At 45.0% G+C, this 27,127-nt stretch overlaps 1 protein-coding gene across 5 annotated transcripts in view; it reads left to right on the forward strand.

Annotated features, from left to right (window-relative positions):
• The window catches only part of VIT (vitrin), a 2,362,557-nt gene that overhangs the window by 1,182,498 nt on the left and 1,152,932 nt on the right, over window positions 1-27,127 (forward strand). The gene's annotated exons all lie outside the window — the stretch shown is intronic.

A 27,127-nucleotide genomic window follows, 5' to 3' on the forward strand; every position in this document is an offset into this window, starting at 1 on the left:
ACTTAAGAGAAGACATCCCTGTGGACATATCGAGATCCATACCAGCGACTTCAACACAAGGGAAACCACAAAGAGACATACCAAGTTCAACGAAAAAGAATTAGCCGGGAAAGAAATTGGACATATTCGCCATAATGTCAGCTGTTACGATAGCCCTGGCTCCTTTTGGAAAGCTATATGAATCATTAAATGAAACATTAAAAGAACACACATTCATGACAGCCACCATGAGTGCAAAGCTTTCCCACCAGGAGGGCTACATCATGGCCGCAGAAGCCTGTAAGGCGAACACAAGAGACCAGGGTTCAATGACGGAGAATACTCATACATCAATCAACAAAAGCAAAAACAAGAGGTTTTCCTGTTTAAAAAGAAGTCAGCAGAGGCCGAAATGCAAACACCCTCAATATCAAACCTAGAAAGAACTAATGAGAAAACCTCAGAGAAGGAAGCCATCAACTTAAATAGGTTGGATTGTTCTGTGAATACCTCTCAGAACAATGTCAGGTCTCAACAAGGGAAAACCTTTAACAAAGACGGAGAGAAAACCTTGTGGGCTGTGAAACATTGTCCTCCCCTACTGCTGAGAAGCCCCTGGATTGTTACCTGTCAAAAGCAAGATCATCAATTAACTCCAACCAAAAGCGAGGTGGAAAATCGTGCCATACTGAAGTTGATCAGAAGCAAAATAAATCCAATACGAGGATTTTCAAGATCTGACCGGCTCAACCTTTAGAAAACTGCAAGGTGAAACAAAGAAAAACAGTAGTTTAAGAACACTGGGACTCAATAAAACTCAGTCCCAAGATCATTCGAACAAAAGCCACAAGCTGACAAATTGCAAACTTCAAAAATACCTCAGAGGCAAATGAGACTTTAACCAAATGGGCTACCGTTATGGAAAACAAATCTTCAAAACAGGCAAACCCATCAACTGCAAGGAGAGACACGTAGAGCCCCGGGAAGAGTCAGGAAGCGACATAATCGACCTGCGTAATATTAGTGTCTACTCCATAGAAAATTCAGATTCAGAAATTCCTCCTCCAACAGGAAAAAAAAGGAAGGTCTCATTTGTGGACGAGCTACCAGCTCTGCCTGTATTATTGAAGGATCGCGCCACAACCACACAGGGCCACCAAAGGGTCCCTCAAAAAAAAGATCAGGGCCCCATTGTAAGAAATCGAAATAGCCCCAAAAGAAGAACTATACGTCGCTTGTCAGGCCTGAAGCTAAATAAAGGTCAACACAAAGGGGTCAGAAGACACAGTGAACATCAGGTGGCCAGTGCTGGCAACCGTCGATTGACGGGTTGTAGGCATAACGAAGACTTGTTAAATGAAGAAAGAAATCACAGGGAAAAGTGGCTTTGCAACCAAAGAAGTAGATCGAGACCCAATCGCTCCCATGAGCGGAGCCATCTCGCTCAATCAAAGGCTGCCTATAGTCCGTGAGTAAAGCCTGCTGATAAAGCCAACAGACACCATTGAAATAACTCCCACCTCCTGTCATACTCAGCTTCTAAACAAATACGAGTATCAGCACTCTTTACACACAAGAGCCAGGGTACAAGAACTTTAAAGTTAGAAAATTGCTCAAACACAGAGGACAAATCCATCTTGAATAGAAGAGCAATGTTGAATGAAGCTCTTCAATAGAACCATGAACGAAGATCAGATCTGTAGCGAGGATATAAAGGTCGTAGAATTCGCCCATAAACGGAGGACTGACAGCATCTTCCTTCATATTACATCACAAACCATAAAGCAAATTCTGCTTTCGACTTCCGGTAAACTACAGAAGATTGGTTATCACCTTCGTGAAACAACGTCAGATGAAAGAGGATTTGCTACCCATAATATGAAGTGTGAGACAAGCGAGAGACCGAACGAGCTCAGCTGCCACAAGGGGAGAGAAAAAATCTACCCCTTATCAACTCTGAAAATGCAATCACAATCCAACTCAGTGGGGACATCTAGTACGAGAGACTAAGTTTGTGTCGGTTACAGAACACTATCCAAAAGGCAGTCTACTGATGCAAGCAGGGTATGAATCATATTGAGGTCCTCGTTGACGCCTCCTGCAACAGCCCATCTGTATACAGAGAAAGACGCCTCCCGTAAACCCGGCGGACCAAGAGCCAAACACGAGAGCAACAAAAAAAACAGGAAAAACTCGTCTTGCACCCTTCCAGCAACAGACCAGCAGAGGACCAGTGACAAAGATCACAACAGGTGGGCCTGGATCCCAGCTGCATTGTCTCGTTATACCAGGAAGTAGTAACTAAAAACATCTATTAACATCTCCAAGTGTGAAACAACTAATGACAAAGCCTTGCAATGCAGACTAACCATCGGATCTTGGAACACTAGAGGCCATTCCCATTTTACTCAGGCAGGAGAGATTAACATCGGTCAATTTGACCTTTTGAGCCTTCAAGAAACTTGGCTCCTCTCTCCACCAACCATAGATGGCTTTGAAACATTATTAGCTCCTGCACTTAAAGGAACTAAAGGTCGTCCGACATCTGGCCTCTTAATAGCAGTTCGTATTGGAGGGTGCCTGAGAATAAAATGCAGTTTGGTCTCATCGACCTTTATCCAAGCGGCCCTATTGACATGGAATCAAAGTCGAATGCCCCCTTTGTCCACAGAGGCAAAACTAATACTACTAATAAATGCATACTGGAACCCCTGCTCACAATTGACCAAAGCATTCTTAAATGATGTGGACCTGACCTTAACTGAGACAATAAGCACCCACAATGTGGACCACATTCTGATATGTGGAGACCTCAATTCAACAATTCCTGAAATAGGAGGTGAAAACTCAGCGAAGCCGAAGACAACCCATCAGAGAGCCGAATCGACCTCGAGAGGACGTACATGGGCCGATCTCATGGACTCTCGGGACCTGTACAATTTAAACCAACTGGATAAATCCACCTACCCCGAGCCTACTTGCAAGCGTGCATGCCGTAATGAGCACTATCAACCACATCTATGCCTCAAAATAATTATATTCACTTATCGACACATTTAAAGTGATTAAAACCTCTCAAAGTGATCATAAGCTCTTGACAGCATATTGGCCTTCATCCAAAGACATATCCCTGGCAATGCCACACCAGGTTGAAGTCAATCTGCAAGGCACTCGGCTAAAGCTCACAAAAGAAGCTCTCAACTTGATTACGAGTAGGTACAAGGGAAACTATCTCCCGGAAACAAACGACCCGAAAGTAACAAACCTGGACTACTATCCGCTCATGGTCCTGCATTTATAGCAAAGATCACCAAGAAGCGGCCCTGGAAACACATACTTGCATATACGTAAAGGAGGAACTAAGGGCTACAAAAGCCTACTCAAGAAAAGCCTCACGACTGGCCAAAATGGAGCCTTCCTCTGAAAATGTGGCTCGTGCTGCGGAACTGAGGAAAAGCTACAAAAATTGGCTAAAAACCTCTCAATGGAGACTTTACCAACTGGATGCAGAAACAATTCTAGGTGCCATCTGCCAGAGAAATTCCAAAGATTTCTGCTCCCTCGTCAAACAAACAACAGCTCCCACAGCTTCCGCAATCCTAAGTACTATCAACGAGGAAACATGGACGAAGCATACTGAAGCAGCCATCCACAACTGTAAACAACAGGGCCAAACAAACCTCTTGTGTTTGGGGCCTTCCATATGACAAACCAACTATCTTGAAAAAGATAAAGCAGCTGAATAACTCTAGAGCCCCGGGCCAAGATGGAATGGCCAACACCCATCTAAAAAAAGACCCTGAAGAATGGGCCGCCCTGATCTTCAACAAATCTCTCGCCACCAGAAAAATACCCAGATCATGAAAACAGCTAATGTAGTTCCGATTTACAAGAAGGGACCGAGGAACGACCCTAAAAACCACAGACCAGTGGCGCATTTGGATGTTATTGCCAAGCTATTCGGAACCCTGATCTTGGATGAATTTCAAATCTGGCAGAAAGAGTCTAAAACCGCGGACCCTTACCAATCTGGCTTTGTAAAACATCTGAATACCTCAATCAATATCATGCTGATCAACATCCTAAAGGTGAGAGTGATGGAAGGCCAGCCAAAAATATTCATGGCATCAATAGACTTGGTCCAGGCCTTTGATCGTGTGAATAGAGTAAAACTCTGACAAAATCTAGAGAAATTCCGATGTCCAGCTAGCATCGTAGACCCTATTAAAGCATTACACTCCGACACCTCAATGCGAGTGCGTCTGAATGCTGACGGCCAATTGCCACCCGCATAACAACATCAAGGGGGGTTAAGCAGGGATGCCCCCTCAACCCAACTCTTTATAATGCCTAGATGGCCGACATTGAGGACATCGAAAACGATACTCGTTCTTTTCCACCAACAATAGGGGAGGCAAAGGTCACCTGGCTCCTCTATGCTGACGACATAATACTCTTGGACCAAACAGCCATTGGCCTACAGCGTCAAATAAACAGCCTCTCGACGTACCTTAAGAAAAACGATTTGGATCTCAACGTAAGTAAAACTAAGGTGTTGACCGTTGAAAAGAACAAAACAAAATCCATCAGTAAATAAAAGTGGTTTATGAACTCAGAGAAACTGGACTTGGTTGAAAGCCTTACTTACTTGGGGGTCAAAATATCCCGGAGCTTCACGGAAGTCACTATGCGGGAACACCTATTTACAAAAATAAGAACACTTACCGTCCAAGCGGCGATCATGGAAAGAAAATTTGGAAAATTCTCATTACTACCGGTGATAAGCTTTTTTTAAATCAAAAGTCACACCGGCAGTAACATACGGTGCTGGGGCCATGCCCCCAACTACCACCGACATTGTGGATAAAGCTTGAAGGCTTATTTTGGCAACAAGTCTTGAGATTACCAAGTTTGACCCCCATGGCTGTAAATCGAAAAGAACTGTCTTTACCATCAATAAAATCAGTGGTCGAGAGGAACACAATGCTCTTTCTTGGAAACATCTTAAGAAAACCAAGACCAAAAATACTTGACATACTCCACAACGAATTGACCAATGGAAAAAGTAGGACGCTAACAGCTTGGCTCAAAAACTCCCCAGACCTGCTGGAAAAAATTGGAAGCTCCCAATGGGACCTCGAATACATTCCTGATAAAGTCAAAGGAAAATTGAAAACTTGGGATTGGATTGTTACACTCGACAGAGCCAAGGAGTACAAGTCATCCATACACCTCATATGGGATACACAAAAAGTGAACGATGTCCGAAAATATCTAAAGAAATTTTCAGACAAAGGACTTCGAACAACATTCCTGAGGGCTTGCCTGTGGATGGGTGCTCCTACCATGTTGACAACAAGGGGGGGAAAGGAACTCGTGGCCGGCGTAGGGAATGCATGGGTGAATGATGCCCCAGAACCCTCCGCTGGGTACAAAATCTGTCCACAAAGTAGTCAAGTGGCAGAGCTGATGGCTGTGCATCAAGCTATCCTCACTGCTGTCCAACACCAACTCCACAAACTGGTCATAATCAAAGACTCAGATTATGTACGGAACAGGTTCGTGGAGCACCTGGTTAACTGGAAAACCAGAGGCATGCTATGTGCTAATAATAAACCATTGAAACATGGAAAATTAATACAGAATATTGATGATCTGGTCACCTCGAATGGGATGACCATCTACTGGAAAAAGATCCAGGGTCATTCTAAAGTAGAGGGACCAGACAAAACTGGAAATTACCTCGCTGATCAGCCAGCCAAAACATGAGCCGTCCAAGGGGATCTACTTGAGATCGAGTCCCTGTTGGGGGAAATCCAGGTCACTGCTATCACTAGGTCCCAGACAAATGCTCACAATGAACTCTCAACTGCACAATGGAGTAAGGAGACCCCAGATGCTGATTTGATTACAGCTCAGAAAGGGGATCCAATAATTGGTAAGTTTTATCAACACATTGAGGACCCTGAGAACTTTCCCCTGACGGATACCGATTACATTGAGAAAGAGGACCTCAGAGTGTTGATGAAATGTCCAAAAATGTTCAGAATCCAAGATGGATTGTTGGAGAGGAGATCCATAGCTGGCCATGACCAGTGGGTGGTTCCTACCTCATTCCGAAGCCTGATGCTAAGTCACGGACATGATATGGCCACAGCAGTCATCGGGGGTTTCATACGACACTAGAAATCTTGCGAGAGGTTGCATACTGGCCACACATGGGGCAGGACCTCGACCAATACTTGAAGGGGTGTCTTGTGTGTGCACAATTTCAGCCAACATCACTTACACACCATGCTCCCCTCCAAAAGAGGGGGATTACACTGCCTTGGTCAGATTTACAAGTACATTTTATTGGGCCCGTGATTCACTCCTCTAGGGGGAATATTTACATGTTGACCGTGACATGCTTGTTCACTAAATGGGTGGAATGTCTCCCGGCCCCAAATTGCAAGGCAGAAAGAGCAGCTGCCCTGATGATCAATCACATCTTCTCACGTTTTGGACTACCCCAAAGGATTGAGTCAGACCGAGGAAGTCACTTCACTATGACAAAGATGTGGGAGATACTTGGGGTCAAAAGGAAACTACACATTGCCTACCGGATAGCCTCTAGTGATGGAGTTGAGAGATACAAGACAATTGTGAGCATATTAAAAAAGTTTGTGGCAGATTCTGGGCCAAGTTGGGACATTGGATTACCTCTTGTCCTGATTGCCATCAGATCTACCCCTTCTTCTGCAACAAAAATGTCTCTGTTTGAGCTGATGACTGGACGAAGGATTGTGCTACCCCATCATCTGCTCTTCAGAAACCAAGAGCAGACCTTGATAAATGCCTCCAAAACTCAATAGTATGTTGAGAATCTGAGAAAACACCTTCAACATGCTTTTGTCTATGCTCAGCGGAATCTAGAAAGATCTGCAGACAGTATGAAGACCCACTATGACCTTAAGACAAGAAAAGAATACCATGTAGGAGACCGGGTCTACTTGTATAATTTCCAATTTAACCAAGCCAAACAGCGCAAATTCCTCCCAATTTGGCGGGGTCTTTTTGAAACTGTAGATAGAATCTCACCAGTCACCTACAAAATCTGCATCCCCAAGGGCAGTTTGGCAGAAGGGGAAGACAAGTGGGTCCACATAAACCAGCTGAAGAGCTGCCATCCCAGGCATATTTTGCGGCAAATAGAGGAGCCAACCGGAGACCCAGAGAGGGACAGTCCGGCCACCTAGAAAAATCCACCTGTTAAAACCATTCCACCTGTTAAAATCATTAGTAATTACAGGCGGGGGAAATTGTAAATTGTGTTCAATGTATGCATCTGCCCCACTACATGAATTGTAGCGGGGAAATGTCCATAACCATGCTCTGTTCTGTCTCATAGCACTGGAACCAAGAATTTCTAAGTACCAAGGAGGACCACTCGGGGACCGGGAGGAAAGACCCAAAGAGCACTGAGTATTGCTCCATACTCCCATCCAGAACCGGCGAGGAGAACATGTCGATCCAGCACTGATGGGAGAAGCAGACGACTTTCTCCGCCTGGACAAAAGAAAGAAAGAACTTCCCAATCTCCCGACTTCCCCTTGACGAGCGGTCAAACTCAAGTCGGCAGGGGGGGGTTTGCAGGATGTTTTAACCCACTGATGCTCTGCCATGCGGCATCACTGTGTTCTGATGGTGCCAAAAATAGTAAAATGTCAGCAAAACCCTTGTGTGCACCAAAACCTCTGAAAATCGCGCTCTGCAAAGCAAAAAAGATGGTGGCCCAATCTAGCACACATGTTGTCAGTGGTGGAACAGAGATCTCACTCCTGAAACAAGTCACTGGGCTCCACAACAAGTGAAAAGGAAGCACAGAAGGAAAAAGCAATGCTTTGCTAAAGGAAACCCAAAATGGTGCTTTAAATCCTTTTCTTTGTGCTGAAACTGCAGAATTCTGGTACAAAACACCCTCAAACATCCAAAATTCGTACTGGGTGCTACAATTCACTTAGCTTAAGAAATCATTGTGAAGTTGCCAGGTCCTGGAAAGCTGAAGGCATAAAGAGATTTTACAGCAAAAGTTGCCTGCCTGTGGAATCTGTCAAAAATCTGGGTGCGGTACTGACTGCTTGATTAAACTTTAAACTTGTATGAACTGAAATGAAATGTTAACAATCTAAAAGGCCTGTTCCTGATAGTAACCCATCTTGTAACTGTTTTTATCCCATGGTTTAAATATTGAATGAGAACCTAGCTGCTATTTTGAAATCACAAGTTTGTTTTAAACTAAGGAAAAATCAACTGAAGTAACAATTAAAAATAAGCTGACTAAAGCTATACCCAAACTGGAATAACAGCTTTCCTCACAGAGGCAAGGCCTTTCCCTCCACCAGGAAATCACACTAAAGTGATAATTATAGGGTGGGGGAAGAACCTGAGCTGCAGTGGGGAAGGAAATAATGGACATCCTCCAGCTAAAGGAAATGCTAAGTGTGAAGGGTCATAAATGTCCTCTGCAAGGAACAACAGGGAGGAGACTGCTTTTGAACTGCAGGGAGACAGAAAGAGGCGGACCCCAACAGCCATCTATGGCTGAACATTCACAAAGAATATGTTGTTTAAATACATATAACTTGCCACTTAAAATTGTCAAAAATACAAAAATAACATATTTGTGAATCTAAATTTTGGCTGTACATTTTAAGAGGCAGCAAAATCGTGTGACATGTTCTAGAAGGAAACATCAGAAAATGTGATTTTACACCAAAAGTATTTTTGCTAGAAGTATGAAACTTTATACACTTATGCCCATGTCATACGCGCACACTTTTTGATGATGAATTGAACATTGTGTTCCTGATGAAAAGGGCAAAATTCTGGGAAAAGCAGACACAAAGTCTCACAGCCACGGGATTTTGAGGAGTAGCTGCTACACAAAATATGTAATCTGCATAGGTGTTTGTTATAAAGGTTGCACCTGTGTAAATATGGATTGTGCCAAAAGTAGATTTTGTGTTCAAGGGGCAAGGGGTGGATTCTAAGCCTCATAAACACACACCATAAAGGTGACACCCTGTTTTTCTCCTCCTATAAAGGCAGAGAGGAGACTCTGGCCAATCGCCTGTAAAAGGGGCAAGTTTAGGGTAAACCAGCACACACACTTCCTTTATCATAGCATAAATAGAGACAGCTCAGGACTCAGAAAAGACACAGTTTCACCCACTATCCCAATCCTGGTGGAGCACCGTGCTGCAGAACTCTACATCTTCCTAGCTCCAGACTCCAGAAACTTGGCAAAGCAGAAAGGCCCATTGCATAGCTGAAAAATTTTCAGCTAGGCCTTACATTCCAGAACCAGAATCCTACCACCTAAGGGGAGCATCATATACAGCCAGGCTGCACTGTACTGCTTGCCTGCTAAAATAATTATCTTTAGAACCAAGAAGGGCGGTTCAATCCAATCCTGTGCCGTGCTGCGACCAGAGTGCATTGCAAATCCAGTCCAGTCCTGTGCCGTGTGGTGACCAGAGCGCCTTGCTGATTGCAGATCTAGTCCGAGGTGCCCAGCTGTCTGTCCCAGAACCAGATTCCCTTCCCTGACAAGAATTTTCATGGACCAGAATCCTGACAGTTCCATTTAAAAACGTATCTAGTGAGTATCTATAGATAGAATTGTGTCACATAGCAAATGTACTTTGCATAGTCTCATCCCAATCTCAATTCAGCCTATCCGCAAATTCAGAATCATAGTATTGTCAGAACGTTTATCGCGCTGAGTTTCTCTCATTTGTTTTCTAAAATCATAAGTCATTAGTGTTGTGAGTAACTAAAGTGAATCACAGAAAGAAATTGAGTATCCACCACATGAAGGGGTCCCTGGCCAGGAACTGTGGAGATTCATGTGTGGCATTCTCTTTTTCTATAGTCAAAATCTAGTGTAAGAAATCCCATTTGTCAGTTTAAAAGTGCATTCCTGCTTTCCATTTTTGCGCCTATCTCGAAAAAACGACCTCGACTAAAACGTCCATAACTTCCTCAGTCCATTCTAAGATAACTTTAAAACCATTCTGACAGCTTGCCAGTCAATTCTGTTCTCTCTTGTGTTTGCTGGGGGGAAAGTGGGATTGATATTCTGTTTGAATTTTTGCAACTCCTGAATACCTGCTCTCTCCTCCTATCTCTTTGCATTGTCTATTGGGGGGATTGAAGGGTGTGCACAGGGAAACTTTAACCACAGTGCTATCCTATTTGATCTGAACACACACACAAAAGTATTATTTCTCTGCTGAATTGTTTTGCTCACTATTACTCCTTGTTTATTAAAGAGATTATCCATTGTTGCATCACCCCATTGGTGATCATTGTGTACCCAGTAAAACATAGTGTGATTAAATTGTGAATATATAAATAAATATTGTAACTTTGCAAACCAGCCTGATTCCTGGTTCAGTGTGACCGGGGGGGTTCCAGGAGAGGGGCGTGATATGAGTGGTATATCGTTCAGAATAAAGAACTTTTAGACACAAAAATTAATAAGGATTTCAGTTGTGCATTACACGTTAGGCATTGACTTGGGTGTGTGCCGGATTGAAATCACTTATATTAGCAACATCATCCACCTTGAAAAATGATTCATCCACCACAGTTATGCTGGCTCCAGTGTCTCTGATGGCAGGGATTTTCTGACCATTCCCAAGAACACTATCTTTATAATACTCTTTAGTATTATCTGGGATGGAATTATAGACATCTAAATTCTGTTGTTCCCACAGGCACAGGGACACTAAAGAAACACTAGCTGAGACTCTCATGAGTTCATCAGCCAGTAGGTCAAAGTTTCCACTTGCCATAGGTACTTCTTCCTCTGGGGAGAAGGCTAAGGAGACAGTGTGGAGCCCTGAAGGTTTACCCTTATATCTGGGATCCCCTTTCATATGGTCAATTGACCCACAAACATAACATTTCCCACATGTCTTGATGAATGGGGGTTTGTTCTGACTTCCATCTGGTTTGAGTCCAGACGGTGCACTAGCCTGATTTGGTTTCCCTTGTGGCTTACCCTTATGTTGTTATTTGTGGCCCTTTTTTGGATTGGAGGTATTAGAAATCTCTTTGTTATCTTTATTTGGCTGTTTCCCCTCCTCCTTTTTCTGAGTAGCCCCAGAATCCTTGTGAGTAGCCGTTGGCAACCCACAAGTCAGCAGCCTTAGCTATCTTCTTTGGATCTATCTCCTTAGAATCAGCCAAGTGCTGTCTGAGCTCAGGAGAGCAGACATCAAAAATAGACTCCAACATAACAAGATTTCTCATTCCTTCATAAGTGTTTACTCTGTAACCCTTAATCCAACCATCTAAGTTTTTCAAACACTCACATACCCAGGTAGCACAAGGGGTACCATCATGCTTTTTGAGGGTCCTAAACCTCTTAAGGTACTGGGAAGGGGTCTTCCCAAATCTAGCAATTAAAGATAGCTTCACACACTCATAATCCATCCTATCCACCTCCCCTAACTCCATCACAACATTAGATGCAACAGTGGGTAGCCTAGAGAAGAGCCAGATAAGCAATTGATTCCCTGCAAGACCTTGAATGCCATGGTTATATTCAAACATTGCCAATCAATCCAAAATATCAAGCTTAACCTCATCCATACTCACAATTTCTTTATGCATACGGGGTCTCTTAGGACTGGAAGACCTAGAAGACTCTGGGAGAGAAGCATTTTCAAGAGACAATGTTTTCATTTCTAGTTCATGATTCAACTCCATTTCTCTGAGCTTAAGTTCTTGGTGTTTGTGTTCAGTTTGAGCATTTAAATGTTTGAATTCCAGTTCAAGCCTAATTTTCTCTAGAGCAATGAATTCAGGACTGAGTGTAGGACCTGTGGGGGTCCCAGTGGACAAGGGTTGAGGTTGCTGAGCAGGCAAGGGGGCCGAGAGGCCTACATTAAGATACACATCTACCTCTTCCAACTCATCATTAACAGATATATTATCATTCTCAACACTTTCCACATTTGCTAGAGAGTCAGGTATTTCAGACCCACTCCCCAGACTTTGGTTCTTTATCAACTTTTCAATTAATTCAGACTTTTTGCCTTTGGCAGAGAATTTCCTTTCTTTACACATGTTTCTTAAATAATCTACAGTGTAACTCAGGAGGGTTTCCTGACTGTGGCTTTCCATATCAGACATGATTAATATTGCTTTATAGTGATGTTAGCCTTGTGGTTAGTTGATCCAAGGTAATAGCAGCACTCTAAGTGTAATTACTGTACTTTGATCCTCACCGCTGTACACCAGTGTTAGGCAGAATTATATGCAGTACCCTTTGGGGACACCACACACAATTAAGACTAAAAGTGACAGTACAAATTCACATTTGGTACAAGCCTGTACTACACATAAAAAGTGGTAGCAGTAGCTGAGCAGCCAGACTTATCTCAAGAGTGAGTGAGCAGTATCAAATAGTTACACAAAGGACAGCAATTACTATGATTCAAGCAAACACTGACTCAAGGTTTTCAAGTAAAAGAATATACATGTATTTTACTCTTCAGTTGCATAACATTACACTGTTATTAGCAGTTTAAAAAATCACACTCTTAATACACCACACCACTTCACTTAAATTCCAGACAAGTTAAGTTCACAAAATGAAGTGGGAGCAAAGTGGCACTCCAGCAATTTAAAAGGGAGGGAAAGACAAAGTTAATAGAAATTGAACCACACCAACAGGTAAGTACTCAGGGCAATTGAGCAAGAGGAACTACAGTGATAGAATCAGGTGGAATAGGCTTAGGGCCAAAGTGAATGGGTCAAAAGTCTTTTGCTCAAGATCACACGGTTCAGGGTAGTTCGTGGTAAAGTTCGTGCCACGGATTCCGGAAGAGGTTGGTTGGCAGAAAAGTTAGTTTAAAGAGAATAGAAGGAAAAGCCCTCAGTTTGGAGAAAGATTTCAAACACTTTCACAGCGTCTGAACGAAACGAACAACCGGATTTGCACAGTACCTTAAAAGGGAGAGGAAGCTGTAGCTGAGGTGGACATTCCTGGCAGTTCCTGCAGGCTCACAGTTCCTGAACCGACTGTCGGACTGACAAGAAGTAGGAAGACTGGAGGGTCCTGCTCTACCCAGGGAAGAAACCAGCAGCAGAGCAAAGCAACAAATAAAAGGTGTGCTCCTTAAAACCCAAGCAGGGTCCGACCTTCCTGGCTATCCGGCACACTGTAGCTCTGTACAGCGAATTCGACCAGAGGAGGGGTCCTGGCTTGCAGTTTGGGCGTACTGGTTGCACCAGCTTAAGGGAAGAAGTTTCCTGGAGAATCTTCTCTGTCGTCGGATTCTGAAGATTCGGACCTGCAGCAGGACTTCACCGGGCGGTTCAGTCATTGTAGGGGTCCTCTTTTGTCAGCTCCTCGTTGGTTCTTTCGTTCCAGTGGCGACTCTGCCTTCCCACTCCCAGAGACCTGCTTGCAGTTTTCCCCCATTCATACAGCCTGGCTGTCAATCACACAGCAGGGTGGCTGTCCTAGCAAGGACAGTCACCCAGCCAATCAAACAGGAGTGCGACTTGGGTTACCAAGGGAACCCATGGCAGGGGTCCTAAGACCCCTCCCTCACATCCTGCCTACCCAGACTTTCAGGCGCCTAGATGAGGGCTTCTGTGCAGAAGCCAGCGAAAAGACGGCGAACAAAGGAATGAACACCGGTTTGGCACGCAGAGTAAAACACGAGAAAGACTTTAACAAAAAGAAATGGCGAATAAACCCAGCCGGAGCCAAAATAAAATGTATTTGCTCAAGCGGATTCATGTTTGAGGCTAATATAATAGCCTAAAACAATACTATGGTTATATAAGATAACCGCAGTGGAAAAAATAGGGTAGTTACCACTGCCACCAGCCAAATCTTGATGAAAAGGGAGCGAAACAGTTCTCCAAGAGAAACAGACTGAAAGGGATAAGAATTAACCCTTTCCAATACTCCATGTAAGATGGGGTGTACTGGGTCTGTGGTTTAAAGAGACTACATAAAGTTAATGCAACTTTACATGTTTCTGGGAGACATTAGTCAGTCCCAGAAGAATGGAGTCAGTGGGAAGTCTAAAAGACAACCCAGTGTCACTGCACTGAAGGTGCTGTGTAACACATACAAATGATGCTCATGGAGTAGGTGAGGCTCGAGAGCCCACGATCACACAAATGGTAAAAACACACACAGCAAAACACATGTAAGAGTGGGAAAAAGGCTCACACTCTTACCAGGTGAAAAAAATAAACCCTAGAAATCCAGCAAAGCTGCTGAGGGACTCATTAGGTAAGGGAAATCAGCCTTTTATAAGAATTCTCCCTAACAGTGGGTAAGGGCGGCCAATGGCAGAATGCAGATTGTATGTGTCTATGTTGACATCACACTCTTAGAACAACAAAAAGGCTCTTGTTAGAACCAACATAAAATAGTAGAAAAAAGAAGCAGTTGAAACAGCTTCCATTCCCTGTTATTTTATTGAGAAGTACAGAAACATCAACTTCATTCTGCAGACTACTTAAGGGGAGATATACTTGAGGTTAAAACATTCCCACTCTTAGTGCAGTTACATACATTTACATCTATAAATAAAAGCAAAAGCAAAAGGTACTGTTTACGCACTTGATGATTTTGCTTGGTTGTGTCAATATTGTGCTTCAGTGCCTGTCAGGTGTTGGAGTGAATTGTTTGCAGATGGAGTACAGTTTTATTCAATATATGGTATAGTCCATATTATACAGTTATAGTTTTAAAAACGATATTTCAATTTCCAAACTTAGAAGATAGTTAAGAGATTATGTTTAACAATTTGTAAACTATTTTGCCTGTGATTCTTTAAAATATGTAAAAGAAACACACAATATTGTATCCTCTAGTGTGTTTGGGTAGTATTGATGTAACCCATCTCCAGGTATAACCATGACATCCACACGTCCTATCTAGGCAAAAGATAATTTTTAAGTGCATAGTTTGTAAAGTGACATTTTTAAATCAATGGTAAATTAAGTTTACTGTTAGAAACCTATGGAATTCAGTGAAATATCTTTGTTAAACGTATATAATGGTTAAGTTGTACTTGAAGAACTACAAACTTCAGTGAAAAATCTTTGCTAAGGGGTCGTTATGGTGAAGTTGCACTAATAAAATCCTACAAAAATCACAGAAAAAACATTGTTAAAGGGACGTTATGGTTGAAAAGACTTATAATTAGACTAACCAAATCTATCACAAAAAGAATACTCTATTTGTATCATCCCTACTGCTGCCATTGCCCATATTAATGTACTTTTAGACTGCTATATTATCAACAGATCTTCAGTAGACATGTTTGTAAAGACTGGTAGGGGGTGTCTGTACTTCCGCTCTCTATATGGTAGAGGAGAGGCACAGAGGACCCCAGCTAAGATTCTCTATTATTGGTACATGGTCGAGCAAAAAAGGCCTAGCTTCTCAGGAGGTGATGCAGGCTGGTTCTTAAGTACAGTGTAGTCCCCGAACCCCCACAAAGGAATGTCCACACACTGTATTACTGAAAACACAGTCTTTATATAATTAATATTCAAGGGTATGTACACGATCACAATAACGCACTTTGTACTCGGAGGTCAATAATGATAAATATATACAATTCTAGAGTGGTACCACCAACGTTATCAAATCTCATTAAAGTGCATCAACTGTACGGTTAAAATGTCACACAGATTGGTAACTAGGAAACCAGCAATAGAGATAGGAAGGAACGCAAGATGGTTGAAACAGTAGGCAGAATGCTGACCCCTACCACTAGGTACAGTTCAGTGTGGAGATCCCCCCACCTGGGCAACCTGTAAATAAAGATATATAGCACAAGCCCAGTCCATATGTTCAATAGTCTCACCTCCTCCTATTAAGGTTTTACCCCCCCAATGTACCTGGTGGAGTAGAGTTCTCCGACGATGTGTCGACCGATCCTTCTTGAGTGACTCCCTTTCAGGCAGGAGCCACGGATCGTCGAGAGGTGTCGAGGACCTCGGCATTCGGTGTCGGGGAATCGACGGCCCTTCTTGAGTGCCCTCCCTTTAAGGCAGAAGTCGCCGGTCGTTGAACGTCCAACGGGGAACAGGGTGAACTACGGCAGGGAAGTGACAGCTTCGTTCCTAGCGGTGCTCGTCGACAACAGAGCGTTGGTGTCCTGCAAGGAAGAGGTGTGCGGGGCACCTCTGTGACGATAGTTCTGGACCGCAAAGAGATGATGAAGAACTGTGGCCCAGCAAGGGCGTCGAGTCGTCAGCATCTCTGCGGCCCTTAGGTGGCGGGAAACCGACCGGTGGATGCTCCTCGGCGCGTCGACGGTCGGGCCTTCTCCAGCGGGAGACAAGCGGGTGACGATGCAGACGAGAGCGTCCGATGATCAATGGAAGTTCTTGTTAGGCAGAAACCTGTGCAGTTCCCTTTGGGAACAATGCAAAAGATTTAGGACTACAGGTGTTAGCAGTAAATCCACTTGGTAGCAGTCTGTACCACCCAGATTTACCTGGTAGCTGTGGCTGAGCAGTCAGACTTCCCTCAAGAAGAGTTAGGCAGTATGCAAAGTATACACAATAGGCACTCAGATACAATAACACAAGCAAACACTGACCAGAGCTTTGGTATCAAAGTATATCATTATTTATTTAAAAACACACAGTTTGAAACACTCCAGCACTCTTATTGTAAAACACTCTAAACACAGTTACTATTATAATATATACAACCCTTATTCCTTATCAGACAAGTCTTAGTTAACACCACTTATTTCCAGACAGAGGTGAGCGCTTAACTATAGATGACACTCCAATAAGTTCATGAAGAAGGGAGGGAAAAAGACAGAATATGTGAAGATACACCACTCTAAGATTTAGGAACACTTTTAGCAAGGCAGAAGAGCAAAAGTCACTTGTGAGCCAAAGTCCATAGGCTGGGCTCACTCTTAGAGAGAGCAGAGCACAAATGCGACCAAGATCACACAGTTACACTAGGCTTTGAAAGTCTTGCAGAGAGTTCTAAAAGAGTTTAGAGAGGCTCAGAAAAGTTTAGCCAGGGTGTCCCAGGCTAACCCAGGTTCGAAAGCCAGGGGCTAAATCTACCCCGTACAGTCGGTGGCAAGGGAAGCCAGGCGGAACACGGTACCTTAAGTGGGAAGGATCCTCCAGCGGTGCCAGTTGTTCCTGGCAGCGGGTGCAAGTCTCGGCGTGGTCCAGGGGAAGAGAATATCTCGACTTGGAGGAAAGATGAAGGTCGTTGCACTGCCAGGGAAGAAACCAGCCGCTGAGTTTTCCGGTTAAAGGTATTACCCTTTATTTCGCGGTCGTGGTAAAATGTGGTATTCCGGTTGCCGGGGTGCTTGGCACAGGCAAGGCGGCCATGAGATGCGTCGGGAAGGCAAAAAGACTGTGAAACTGGTTATCCCCACCAGTCAAAGGAAGAAGACTCTCCGGCGGGAGATCTCCTCTGTCGTTGGGAAAAGTGGTGACACGGGCCAGCAGGGCTCCACCGGTGGTGTTGTCGTGGCAGGTCAGCTCAGCTTCTCCCTCGTCAGATTCTTAGGTCCTGTGGCGACTTCTGAAGTTCCAGTCCCCAAAGCCCTGCTTTTATGCAGAAAACCCCCATTCACTCAGCCTAGCTTTTACTCAAACATGCTAAGTGGTGAGCCGGCCGGCTCACTACTTGGCCAATCAGGACGGAGTGCGACTTGAGTTGCCTAGGAAACTCAGTTCAGGGTGCCTAAATCCCCCTCCAACCCTCCTAAGTACCCCAGACAGAGTGGCACCACTTTGGAGGGCTTCTGTGGAGAAGCCCGCCAAAAAGTGGAACAAAGGGGTCGACTTGGGTTGGAGTCACAGAAGAGAACACAAACGCCATTTTAGAACCGAGTTTTGGCAAAAAATACAAACCGGAGAATTAATAATAATTAAATAAACCGGCGGTATGTTCGAGGCTATCGTAATTAAATAAATAGAGATAGTAGCCTCGAACAATGGTAAAATCCCATAGAGAAATATTTGCGGTTGAATTTAAAAAGTAGTATCCACTGCCACCAGCCAAAACTCGACCAGGGGGGACGGAGACGTGCCCCCTCGACTAACAGACCCCGGGTCAATCGAATTGCCCCAGCCAGTACGTCCACAATATGATGGTTTATACTGGTTCTGTTCAGAATTCAAGACTAGTAAAGTCAATGGTGACTTTACATGCCCTGGGAGACAGTAGTCAGTCCCAGGGTATGGAGTCTATACTGGGGGGTCACTATGACACCCCTGTGTTACTGCACACAAACACATGAAGCCCTATGGAGTAAAAGACCCCATAGCCCATTAAACACGTATAGAGTCAAAGGAACGCACTCAAATCATGTCCAAGAGTGAGGGTAAAAGAGTCTCACACTTGGCAGGAGAAAAAAAATAAACCCCAAAAATCCAGCAGAGCTGCTGGGGGACTCACTAGGTTAGGAAATTCAGCCTAAACAGAGAATTCTCCCTAACACTCGCCCCCCCCAGACTAAGGGACAGGAGGATTTAATCCACTCCTGGATGAACCTCATACCTCTAGTCGATGACATACATCCTAGAGAGTCCATCAGCATTTTGATGGTGACTTCCTGACCTGTGCTCAATGGTGAAATCAAACCCTTGCAGGCAGATTGACCATCTCAATAGTTTTGGATTTTCTCCCTTCATTTGCATTAACCATCTCAAGGGTTGGTGGTCTGTCTGAATGACAAAAGTAGAACCATACAAGTATGGCCTAAACTTCTTCAGTGCCCACACAATAGCAAAGCATTCTCTTTCGATTGTTGCCCACCTTGTCTCAGGATCCTTCAGCTTACGGCTGATGAAGCAAATGGGGTGCTCCCTACCCTTCTCATCCAGTTGGCTTAGAACTGCACCTATACCTACATTGGAAGCATCAGTTTGTACAATGAAAGTTTGGTGGTAGTCAGGAGCTCTCAGTACTGGAGCTTGGCAAAGAGCTTTATTCAGTTTTTCAAAGGCCTGATTGCAATCCTCATTCCATTTGACCTTTTTAGGGAATTTTGGAGAGGAGATTACATTCAGTGGAGAAACTATGGTCCCATAGTTCTCAATGAAATTCCTGTAATACCCAGTGAGGCCAAGGAAGGCTCTCACCTGGGTTTGAGTAGTAGTTGTTGTCCAATTTTACACAGCTTCAATTTTGCTGAGCAAAGCCCTTATTTCTCCACCTCCTACCTCATGCCCAAGGTAGAGTACTTTACTTTGACCAATCTGGCATTTACTTGCCTTGATTGTCAAATTGGCCTGCTCAAGAGCCTGCAAAACATGTCCTAGGTGGTTCACATGTTCATCCCAGGAGTGGCTGAAGACTGCAATGTCATCCAAGTATGCCATGCAGAAGTCCTCCATCCCAGCTAGAACTTGATTCACCATCCTTTGGAATGTAGCAGGTGCATTTTTTAATCCAAAAGGCATGACCTTAAACTGGTACAAGCCAACTGGGGTTGAAAATGCAGTTTTCTCCTTGGCATGGTCTGTCAAGGCTATTTGCCAATAGCCTAACGTAAGGTCAAATGTGCTGAGGTACTTGGCTGCACCAAGTTTATCCACCAACTCATCTGTCCTTGGCAAAGGGTGGGCATCAGTCTTAGTGACTGCATTAAGAGCTCTATTGTCCACACAGAATCTCAAGTCTTTGGATCCTGCCTTTGGTACTAACACAACTGGGCTAGACCATGGACCAGTAGAGGGCTCTATTACCCTGAGCTCAAGCATCTTCTTGACCTCACCTTTGATATGGGTTCTCACATTTTCTGACATTCTGTATCCTCTGCTTTTGACTGGCAGAAAGTCACCAGTGAGTATCATATGCTGTCCCCAAAGGGTCAAGCCTGGTGAAAGTGAGAACAGGGAGGCAAACTGATTTAACATAGATTTGGACTCCTCTTGTTGCTCAGGTGTCAGATCTGAAGAGAGATTGACTCCTTCAATTTTCTCATCTAAAGGTACACCTCTGAGGAGATCAGGGAGAGATTCACTCTCTTCTTCCTCTGCTGCTGAAGCTAGAAGCAAGGCTCCTACCTCAGGTCTGGAGAGGTACGCTTTCAGTCGGTTGGTGTGGAAGACTCTAGGAGCTTCCCTGGGTCTGCCCAGATCCACCAGATAGTTGACCTCCCCAAGTTTTCCCACAACTTTGAAGGGTCCCATCCATTTGTCTTGCAAGGCCCTCTGCCTTGTTGGGAGCATAACGAGAACTAGCTGGTCTTGAGTGAACTCAACCATGTTAGCCTTTTGATCATGCCAATGCTTGACCAAAGCTTGTCCAGCTTTCAGGTTATCACTAGCTTCTGCCATCATGTGTGACATTCTCCTCCGGAGACCTATCACATAGTCAGTCACTCTGACTGGCTTGAGGGGAGGAGCTCCTTCCAATCCCTCCTTAATCAGGGCCAACCGACCTCTGACTGGATGGCCATAGAGAAGTTCAAAGGGAGAATAACCTACTCCCTCCTGAGGGACTTCTCTATAAGCAAAGAGAAGGCATGGCAGTAGAAGGTTCCACTTTCGTTTCAGAGGTTCCTCTAAAGCACCTATCATGCTCTTCATGGTTCTGTTAAACCTTTCTACCAACCCATTTGTCTGGGGGTGGTACGCGGTTGAGAACTTGTAAGTAACTCCACAGGTTTTCCACATGGCTTTCATGTAGTGGGACATAAAGTTTGACCTCCTGTCGGATATTACTTCCTTAGGAAACCCAACCCTGGTAAAAATACCAAGGAGGGCCTTAGCCACAGCCGGAGCTGTAACAGTCCTCATAGGAATTGCATCAGGGTAACTAGTAGCATGGTCTACTACAACAAGGATAAACCTGTTGCCTGAGGAGGTTGGGGGATCAAGGGGGCCAACAATGTCAATCCCTACCCTCTCAAATGGGACTCCCACAACTGGGAGAGGCACTAAAGGTGCCACATTCTTGGAGCCAACCTTACCAGAAGTTTGGCAGGTATGGCAGCTCTTGCAAAACTTATCTACTTCAGCCCCCATTTTTGGCCAATAGAAGTAGAGTGAGAGCCTTTCCTTGGTCTTCTTGAAACTCAAGTGACCAGCCAAAGGAATCTCGTGGGCTAAGTGCAAGAACTGTTGTCTGTTTTCTTGAGGTACTACAAGGCGCTTGTAGTCTCCAGGTTCAGACTCAGTTGGTTCACTGTAGAAGAGGCCATCTTCCCAGTGCAACCTATACTTCCCAGGCTCTTGCCCATCAGCCTGAGAAGCTGCCTGGTGGCAGAGACCCTCCAGAGTTGGACATTCTCTTTGTCCCTTACGAAAAGCTGCCCTGCTGGGCCCACCTTCTGCCAGTAAAGACTGCAGCTCAGGATGGTCCTCAGGGTCCAGATCTCCAATAGGTTCTTGGCCTCCTACTAGCTCTTCTTCAGAGTCTAGTTCAACAACACAGGGTTGTAACTCCCTCTCAGCCTCAGCTGGAGGTGGAGTTACAGCAGTAACTGTGGACAACCGAGGGGAAGTCCTTGTTGGAAGCACTGGAGTGCTTGCTGCTGGCTTTTTCCTAGGAGTCTTGGGTTGCCCCTTTGCTCCTGATCTGGTAGTTACTGCAGTAAGTTGCTCCAGTGGGAGAGGAGTGATCTCTGTCATCATCTCCTGAGATAACCCTCGCAGGGTTTTCTCACTTGCAGGTTTTGTGAGCTCCTGTAACCTTTTACTAGGAGGTCTGGGGGTATGTGACAGAACTCCAAGAGTTTTCAGGTCATTACCCAACAGAACCCTACCTGGTACTTCACATTGTATACTGACAGGTATTTTTACAGCCATATCATTACACTGGATGAGAACTGGTAACTGGGGACACATCTGCACAGGTCCTCCAGCTAACTTGGTGAGGCATTTGGGTGCCTTAGCAACATCCTCTGCCTTGAAAAATGATTCATCCACCACAGTTATGCTGGCCCCAGTGTCCCTAATGGCAGGAGTCTCCTGACCATTCACCTGGCCACTGTCTTTATAATACTCTTTAGTATTATCTGGGATAGAATTATACACATCTAAATTCTGTTGTTCCCACAACCCCATAGAGACTAAAGAAACACTGGCTGAGACACCAATGGGTTCATCAGCCAGCAGTAGAAAGTTTCCACTTGCCATTGGGACTTCCTCTTCTGGAGCGAAGGCTAAGGAGGCAAGCTGGATCCCTGAAGGTTTACCCTTGCATCTGGGATCTCCTTTCACATGGTCAGTAGAGCCACAAACAAAGCATTTACCGAATGCTTTCTGGAATGGTGGCTTGTTCTGGCCTCCCTCTAGTTTGGCACCAGAAGGTACACTATTCTGCTGTGGTTTTCCTTGTGGCTTACCCTTATGGTTTTGTTTGGGGCCCTCTTTGGAATTTGCAGTATTAGGATTCTCTTTGGAGTCCTTTTTAGGCTGTTTCCCCTCATCCTTCTTCTGAGTTACCCCAGAATCCTTGTGAGGGGCCCTGTTGGCAACCCACAAGTCAGCAGCCTTAGCTAGCTTTCTGGAATCTAATTCCTTTGAATCAGCCAAGTGCTGTCTGAGCTCAGGAGAGCAGGCATCATAAATTGACTCCAACATAAAAAGATTCTTCATACCTTCATAAGTGTTCACCTTGTAACCCTTAATCCATCCCTCTAAGTTTTTCAACCCTTCACTCACCCAGGTAGCCCAAGGGGTACCATCATGCTTTTTGAGGGTTCTAAACCTCTTAAAATACTGGGAAGGCGTCTTCCCAAATCTAGCTATCAGAGCTAGTTTTACACATTCATACTCTTTCCTATCCTCCTCCCCCAACTCCATTACCACATCAGTTGCAACAGGGGGAAGCCTAGAGAACAACCAGGTGAGTAAGTCATTTCCTGTGATGTTCTGGAGCCCATGATTATATTCAAACAGAGACAACCAATCCAACACATCCAACTTAGGCACATACATACCAACCAATTCTTTAGGCATCCGGGGTCTTTTAGGACTGGAACTTCTAGAGGAGCCAGAGAGAGAAGCATTTTCAACAGACAATTTCTTCATTTCTAGCTCATGCTTGAGCTCCATTTCCCTTAGCCTTAGTTCTTGGTTCAGTTCCTGGTGTCTTTGTTCAGCCTGAGTATTACGTTTTTTAAACTCTAATTCAAGTTTCATCTTCTCTAGTTCAAGATATTGAGGACTAAGTGTGGGACTTGGTAAAGGTCCAGTAGGTACAGCAGGTAGAGCAGACAGAGGCCTGGGGGGGACAGTCACAGCAGCCTCACCCTCCTCTTCTGACTCTTCCTCAAGATTATCAAAATTTGGTTCAGTTTCAATCTCAATACTGTTATCTACAGTTGCTGGAGTGGTAGGTTCCTCTGAACCATCATCCAGGCTTTGGTTAGCTAACAACCTTTCTATTAGCTCCATTTTCTTGCCTTTAGTCAGGAGATTCTTACGCTTACAGAGAACATCAGCAGTTTTTGTAGCAACTATAACTTTCCATAGTTAACATGTTAGAAAGATTACTTTTTCAGTGATAAGCTTTGTGGTTATTTGCACTAAGGTATCTTAAAGCACACTAAAATGTATACTCAATACAAATCCCACTGCTGTACACCAGTGTTAGGCAGAAACCTGTGCAGTTCCCTTTGGGAACACTGCAAAAGATTTAGGACTACAGGTGTTAGCAGTAAACCCACTTGGTAGCAGTCTGTACCACCCAGATTTACCTGGTAGCTGTGGCTGAGCAGTCAGACTTCCCTCAAGAAGAGTACTCAGATACAATAACACAAGCAAACACTGACCAGAGCTTTGGTATCAAAGTATATAATTATTTATTTAAAAACACACTGTTTGAAACACTCCAGCACTCTTATTGTAAAACACTCTAAACACAGTTACTATTATAATATATACAACCCTTATTCCTTATCAGACAAGTCTTAGTTAACACCACTTATTTCCAGACAGAGGTGAGCGCTTAACTATAGATGGCACTCCAATAAGTTCATGAAGAAAGGAGGGAAAAAGACAGACTATGTGAAGATACACCACTCTAAGATTTAGGAACACTTTTAGCAAGGCAGAAGAGCAAAAGTCACTTGTGAGCCAAAGTCCATAGGCTGGGCCCACTCTTAGAGAAAGCAGAGCACAAATGCGCCCAAGATCACACAGTTACAGTAGGCTTTGAAAGTCTTGCAGAGAGTTCGAAAAGAGTTTAGAGAGGCTCAGAAAAGTTTAGCCAGGGTGTCCCAGGCTAACCCAGGTTCGAAAGCCGGGGGCTAAATCTACCCCGTACAGTCGGTGGCAAGCAAAGCCAGGCGGAACACGGTACCTTAAGTGGGAAGGATCCTCCAGCGGTGGCAGTTGTTCCTAGCAGCGGGTGCAAGTCTCGGCGTCGTCCAGGGGAAGAGAAGATCTCGACTTGGAGGAAAGATGAAGGTCGTTGCACTGCCTGGGAAGAACCAGCCGCAGAGTTTTCTGGTTAAAGGTATTACCCTTTATTTCGCAGTTGTGGTAAAACGTGGTAGTCCGGTTGCCGTGGTGCTTGGCACAGGCAAGGCGGCCACGAGATGCGTCGGGAAGGCGAAAAGACGGTGAAACTGGTTATCCCCACCAGTCAAAGGATGAAGACTCTGCGGCGGGAGATCTCCTCTGTCGTTGGAAAAAGTGGTGAGACGGTTCAGCAGGGCTCCACCGGTGGTGTCGTCATGGCAGGTCGGCTCAGCTTCTCCCTCGTCGGATTCTTAGGTCCTGTGGCGACTTCTGAAGTTCCAGTCCCAAAGCCCTGCTTTTATGCAGAAAACCCCCATTCACTCAGCCTAGCTGTTATCAAACATGCTAAGTGGCTGGCTCACCACTTGGCCAATCAGGACGGAGTGTGACTTGAGTTGCCTAGGCAACTCAGTCCAGGGTGCCTAAATCCCCCTCCACCCCTCCTAAGTACCCCAGACAGAGTGGCACCACTTTGGAGGGCTTCTGTGGAGAAGCCCGCCAAAAAGGGGAACAAAGGGCTCGACTTGGGTTGGAGTCACAGAAGAGAACACAAACGCTATTTTAGAACCGAGTTTTGGCAAAAGATACCAACCAGAGAATTAATAATAATTAAATAAACCGGCGGTATATTCGAGGCTATCGTAATTAAATAAATAAAGATAGTAGCCTCGAACAATGGGAAAATCCCATAGAGAAATATTCGCGGTTGAATATAAAAAGTAGTATCCACTGCCACCAGCCAAAACTCGACCAGGGGGGACGGAGACGTGCCCCCTCGACTAACAGACCCCGGGGCAATCGAATTGCCCCAGCCAGTATGTCCCCAATGTGATGGTTTGTACTGGTTCTGTTCAGAATTCAAGACTAGTAAAGTCAATGGTGACTTTACATGCCCTGGGAGACAGTACTCAGTCCCAGGGTATGGAGTCTATACTGGGGGGTCACTATGACACCCCTGTGTTACTGCACTGAGGGTGCTGTGTAACACACATCACAAAAACACATGAAGCCCTATGGAGTAAAAGACCCCATAGCCCATTAAACACATCTAGAGTCAAAGGAACACACTCAAATCATGTCCAAGAGTGAGGGTAAAAGAGTCTCATTCTTGGCAGGAGAAAAAAAATAAACCCCAAAAATCCAGCAGAGCTGCTGGGGGACTCACTAGGTTAGGAAATTCAGCCTAAACAGAGAATTCTCCCTAACAGTTCTTAGGCAAACGGGAGCACGGCGGCTCCGGTCGGCGACGGCGGTCATCGATAGTGGCGGACAAGAGTCCAAGTGCTTCTCTTTGAGATTCCGCGGCAGTCCCTGTCTCGGGTCGGCAGCCTGTCGAAGGTCTGTCTACCAGGGATCTTTGGCAAAGATCAGCTGTGCACGATGGTCCCTCGTAGCTCAGGAAGAGGGCGCCTTACCAGGTCCTCTCTGGGTCAGTCCTTGGAAACACAGCAGCGTTCAGATTGCGAAGGAGAGCAACAGCACTCCTTCTCGTCCAGCGGGGCTTCAAGGTCAAGCGTCAATTACTCCTGTTACTCGTCGTAGTGGACTTCAGCTTCTGAACACGATTCCTAGCAGTGAGAGGTCCCCAGATATACTGTTGATCTCCCATTCATTCCGGTGGGTCACACTCAAGCATCCAATCACAACTAAGGGCATTCATGCAGACATGCAGCCAATCAGGCACACGAGGTATTCAGGCCATTCACTTCTCTCCAGACACTCACAACAAGTTATGTGTATTGGGACAAGTACAGAGCCATTCAATACTCCAAGCTGCATTCATACCGGTTTCGGGCAGGGTTGTCTCAGTCATTGTGTCAACCACCAGATACTAGACACCCACAACACAGAATGCATATTCGTCACACATTCTATTCACCCAGGTCCCACCCACAGGAGGTACCCACAACATACATCACCGGGAAGGCTCCAGCTAGTCTGGACGGGCCTTCACAACAACACCATATATGGCATTTCCACCCAACAGTCAGTCAGGGGGAAGGGACAGAGTCAGGGCTTCCCAGGACTTTGGGAAAACAAGGTAATGGTTAATAGAAAGCAAGAGGCCACAGGGGCCATCTTGTTTTCCATCCGGAATCAACTGATCCCAATGGCAGGGCCGGGGTATCCCAAAATGGAGGATACTCCGCGCACCTGTCGAATTCAGCATGAAGCTGCCACCAGCCCATACCCTGCTCTGTGGGCCACCCACAGGTGCCCAAAAACATACACTAGGGGCACAGGGTTGTACCCCCACCCATGGGTGCCATAAGGGTATCCCACGGGTCCGTTCACCAAACCAAAAGAGAGAGAGCTGCACCACCAGGAGTCTCACCTGAACTCCTGTGTGGAAAAAATGACAGAACACACGATAAAAAGCAGTAAAGGACAAGGATACGGATGCCCTATCCCTCCGATGCATTTCCAGCATCACAATGTTCTGATTGTATAAGTGCGTTCTGTGATATATGGACTAGTTTATTTAGAGGCCAGCCTATCACTCTTCAGATGTTGACAGTAATACCGTAAACACAACCCTTTGTAAGGACTTTCCACTTGCATAACTGAATAGTAATGTCATCGATGGTGCCATTTGTGATGTCATCTTTGTTGTTCTCAATGTTGGTATTGGCAGTGCATGGCGTTATGC

This window comes from Ambystoma mexicanum, chromosome 4q (assembly GCF_040938575.1).
Source record: "Ambystoma mexicanum isolate Mex_15411 chromosome 4q, UKY_AmexF1_1, whole genome shotgun sequence".
Classification (NCBI taxonomy): Eukaryota; Metazoa; Chordata; class Amphibia; order Caudata; family Ambystomatidae; genus Ambystoma; species Ambystoma mexicanum.